The sequence below is a fragment of the Vespa crabro genome, chromosome 11 (assembly GCF_910589235.1).
Source record: "Vespa crabro chromosome 11, iyVesCrab1.2, whole genome shotgun sequence".
NCBI lineage: Eukaryota > Metazoa > Arthropoda > Insecta > Hymenoptera > Vespidae > Vespa > Vespa crabro.
This window is the reverse complement of record NC_060965.1, coordinates 1,799,401-1,804,400: the sequence shown is the minus strand read 5'-3', so window position 1 is coordinate 1,804,400 and position 5,000 is coordinate 1,799,401. Positions and strand designations below refer to the sequence as shown.

The following is a 5,000-nucleotide window of genomic DNA, read 5'->3' as shown; positions in this document are numbered from 1 at the left end:
CATTGTTCGAATTCAACTGAATGACCGCCGATCAAAAATAAATGCCCGTGTAACACTGGACTCCCGGACATATTGGAATTTGGTATACGAACATGAATGACGTGTTATTCAAAAGCGTATTACTCTTTTGAAGAATTACTTTCTTTTTTTTTTCTCTTCTTTTCTTCGTTACATGTATATATATAGACACGCACGTGGTATTATACAATCGACAAAACTTCATAAAAAAGCATGAACTTTCTTTCCTCTTTTTTTTTTTTTTCCTTTTGTAGAAAATTTTTATACCAAGTTGATCCGAGGTTTCGTACGTGGTAGAAAAAAAAATCAATTACTTTTTACCAATCAGTTTGTATATCAAAATAACAATAATAATAATAATGACGATGATAATAATAATTTATTTACATTTGTTTTATATTAATTCATCGAGGGAAAAAAAAAGACAAAACAAAGAGAAAAAAAATAAATAAATAAAGATGGACGCCTATCTATCTCGATTCTACTTATCTCAAATTCTCATAATTCATACTTCGTAAATTCCATTTCTAACCTTTTAATTTATTTCTTACCGAGAGGTTAAAAAAAAAAAAAAAAGAGGGAGAAAGAGAGAGAGAAAAAAAAACAGAAAAAAAATAAACTTGTAAATTGAAAGATGACAAACGATATGTCTTGTATAATAATTTCTTCGTGGAATAGTTGTAAATTAAGAAGAAAAAAAAAGATAAAAAAAGACAGACAGACAAAGTGAGGGAGGGAGGGAGAGAGAGAGAGAGAGAGAGAGAGAGAGAGAGAGGATGAAAAAGAAAAATAATTTGAACAGTTTGTGTATTTACCATTTGTAACTAACTTCGACGAGTATGACTACCGATAATGACTTGCTTGGAAATTATGTTAATATGACCGGTCAGGTATCGTTTATATACATACATACATAAGTTCTCATGCAAATGTGACAAGTTAAAGCGCCTGTCTTCCCTCTCTCCTGCTCTCTTTTTCTTGCTCCCATACTCCCTTCTCTCTCTCTCTCTCTCACACACACACACACACACACACACATACACATACACTTTCGAACCATTAACAGCGAAGAGTACGGTGTTTAAGATCAATGAACTTGTGGAGATTTTCAAAAATCTCTCCTTTTAGATTTACATATTAAATATTAAAATAAATCACGAAAAAGGATAACATAGTGTATATATATGTATGTATGTATGTATATATAACACGATCATATGTAGAATATGCGTATAATGTACATAATATAATAGCAGCTCGTTGATTGAACCTAACCTCTAAACTATGTAGTACGTACGTAAGTAATCTATATTGTATCTATGTAAATGTATATATATATATATATATATATGTATGTATATATATATGTAATTGTAATGAACAAAGTGAGCATGCTATATGTTAAATTATTTATGTTAGATAAATGGATTATTCGGCGTAAGCTCGTTTAATGTATATTTTTAATCGTAACGAATATTTTACCGTTTCCTTTCGTTTGATTATTTTTAGATAACCAAAAGCACAAAAATTATTTTGATTATTATATTGTGCGTAATTATCTATCTTCATGATCATATTTACAAAAATACATGTATATATACATATGTATATATATATATATATGTATATACATATATATATGAATATGTATATACATATATATATGAATATGTATATATGCATATATATTCATATATATATATATATATATATATATATACATATGACGAAGGTCGATGAATTAAATCGATGCGCCAAAGTTACAAGAGAGAGAAAGAGACAGATAGATAGATGAATGGATAGATAGATAAATAGAGAGAGAGAGAGAGAGAGAGAGAGAAACAGACAGAATGTGATCGAGAAAATTATTCCACGTTCGTCGTAACGGCGCTCACGTTTTCATGGCCGGAAGAACAGAGTCCGAGTTAATGCTTCCAACTTATTTCTTTTTTCGTCGCGAAAAAACGACCAACGAGATGAACTAAAAACGAAAATGGAAAAAAAAAGAAGCAAAAGAAAGAATTAAAAAATAATAATAATAATAATAATAATAATAAAATGAGACCAAAAGTAAACCAATAAAAAGAGCTTAGAAATTCTTTCGTATGTTACATACGTAAGAAGGTATTACAATTTTTAGGTTAGGTCCAATCAACTTAGAGAAGAAGAGAGTACGATTTAATATTCGTATCGATTGAAGTTCGTCGAACGATAATCTCCATTTGGCGGGAATTTTGAAGAGATCGAAAGGATTCAAAGAATTTTCATTAAAGAGGGAAAAATAATAAATAAAGAGAAGAAAAATAAAAAGATAAAATAAAAATAAAAATTAAAATTAATAGCTTTGATAAATATATCGGATATCTACATGTAAGAACATATATATATATATATATATAAAATATATATATTATATATATTACGTATCATATACACACTCATAGGTATATATTATATAATTCCTATATATATATATACACACATACATATATACGTATATACATACATATTATATTTATACATATATATATATGATATATATATATGCATATATATGTATATATAAAGAGAATTCGTATCGAGTTTCGTGTCACGCACGGAGAGCGTATACCAGGTAAATATACACGCGCGCCTGCTGAGTACGGTGTTCTTGAGTGAATCACAAGGCCCACAAAGGCGCGCGAAAGTACACCACTTCCCTCGCTACCCCCACTACTCCTACTTTTACGCCACCTATCAGAAAAACGAAAGAAAGAGAGAAAAAGAGAGAAAAAGAGAAAAAATAGAGAGGGAGAGAGAGAGAGAGAGAGAAACAATACACGCGTAACGAGCTACTACTAGACATCGTATCGTCAACGAAAAAAAAAAAAAAATGATTTTCACGGTGAAAAATATTCTCTGTTTGATTAGAAGTATGTGTTTGAGAAAGAAAGAGAAAGAGAGAGAAAACGGAAGAAATGTATCGCATTACCGATTTTTCTAACAGCGCCATCACGTGATTACTACGCGATATTTTATATATATATATATATATATATATATATATATATATATATATACATACTATGTGTTAGCTTTGAACATGAATATACAGCGTGTCCCATTAGAATCGATTCACACAATGAAATGATTAGATATATCGAATGTGATTTACAAACTTCTAAAAGTCGATTTTGAAAATGACAAAATTGTGAATGGTCCATTGTCGAGGGGTTGAATTGTAGATAAATTGTCAATAATAATAAGTCTCATTGAAATCGACCAATCAGAATCAAACCTAATCGGGGAGTGATCCTTACGATCAAATGTTTCTTAATTTTAAACGAACTATCATTTTACGAAGATACAAACGGCAAATCGAATAATTTCTTAAATTATAAACTTTCATAAAGAATCCATTAAATAATTTCGAAAATTACAAAATCATGATCATAATAGAATGAAGATTCTGAAATGTAAATTGTGATTGGTCAGTGCTTATAATCTTATCGATAATAACCAATAAGAGAATCGGTCATATATAAAAAATTATCAACACATTTTATATTCAATATTCAAAGATATAAATAGCGTGCTATTAATGATCTTAAAATGTGCATGCTTCAATATTTATTTAACTAATAATCATGATGATGGTGATGATGATAATGACGAAGATGCATTATTATAAGAAGTATCGAAGATTTCTTAGGTCTTGGAAGTTATTAAAAAAAAAAAAAAGAAAAAAAAGAAAAGAAAAAAATGAGAAGAATAAAAAACAAAGCCTAACTTAACCTAAATCTAATTCATAAATCAAAATCAAACAGGACATATATTCCAAAGTCTCTGATAATAATTCTAACGAAAATCAACGAAAATGTAATTATATATAAAATTTGCTATCTGTTACCTCTAATTACATAATTTAATACATAATTTTAATGCACACCCCTATTACAAAATTTAATTACATACACAAGGCTATACATAGTCAAATATATGTATAAATTAAATAAAATAAAAAAAAAAAAAAAATAAATAAATAAATAAATAAATAAATGAAACTAAAAATAAAAATAAAAACTAATCATCCTTCCGTCACAATCTCCTTAAAAGTATTTAGTAAACGTGAAAAAAGAAAAAGAAGAATGAGAGGTAGTAATGGAATGGGAGAAATACATAAAATAAATAAATAAATTAATCAATAAATTAATTAATTAATAAATTAATTAATTAATCAAAATCTTTACGTTCGAAATTTGGAATCGGTTGATGTAAACCGTGCCGGCCGGGCCGGCCCGACTACGATGATCGCGTTCGATCGGAGTCTCGCGTACGAGGCGGAACGTACGCGTCTGCTGGTGTGGAGAGGAGAGGAGAGAAGAGGAGAGAAGAGGAGTGGAGTGAAGTGGAATGGGATTGGAGAGGAGAAGAGAGGGGAACGGTGTTGCGCAGGGCGGGGAGAGGGGGGTAAGTACGACACGAAGAAGAGCGAGCGCGAACGAGCTAGCGAGTGAGTGTGAGAGAGAGACAGAGACAGAAGGGGAGAAAGGGTGGATAAGAGAAGGGAGGAGGAGGGAGGGCCACTTCGTCGATCGTCGCACTTTACGGTACGTATGAATGAAACGAAACGATCTTTCGAAAGTCGCGGAGGATGTGGTTGCTCGTGTGTCGCTTAACGAGAAATAGAAAAATAGAGAAATAGAAATAGAAAGAGAGAGAGAGAGGAAGAGAAAGAGAACGTAGTAGTTAAAGAGAGTAATATAGATAATATATATATATATATATATATATAAAGATAGACAGATAGATAGAGATAGAGATAGAGATAGGTGTTCCAAGAATTCGTCGAGCCGTGGCGCGAGCGTCGTTGCGCGGCCACGGGTTCCGAAGAGAGAGAGAGAGAGAGAGAAAAGAAAGAAGGAAAAAAGAAGAAAAAAGGGAAGAAAGAAAACGACTTAAAAAAGCTCTCGGTATACTCGGAACTACGAAAGAGTCAAAGA

The 5,000-nt window shown here is 30.8% G+C and overlaps 1 protein-coding gene across 10 annotated transcripts in view; it reads right to left on the bottom strand.

The window, feature by feature from the left end:
• Positions 1–5,000, bottom strand: part of LOC124428121 (guanine nucleotide-binding protein G(q) subunit alpha) — a 27,425-nt gene that overhangs the window by 21,919 nt on the left and 506 nt on the right. The gene's annotated exons all lie outside the window — the stretch shown is intronic.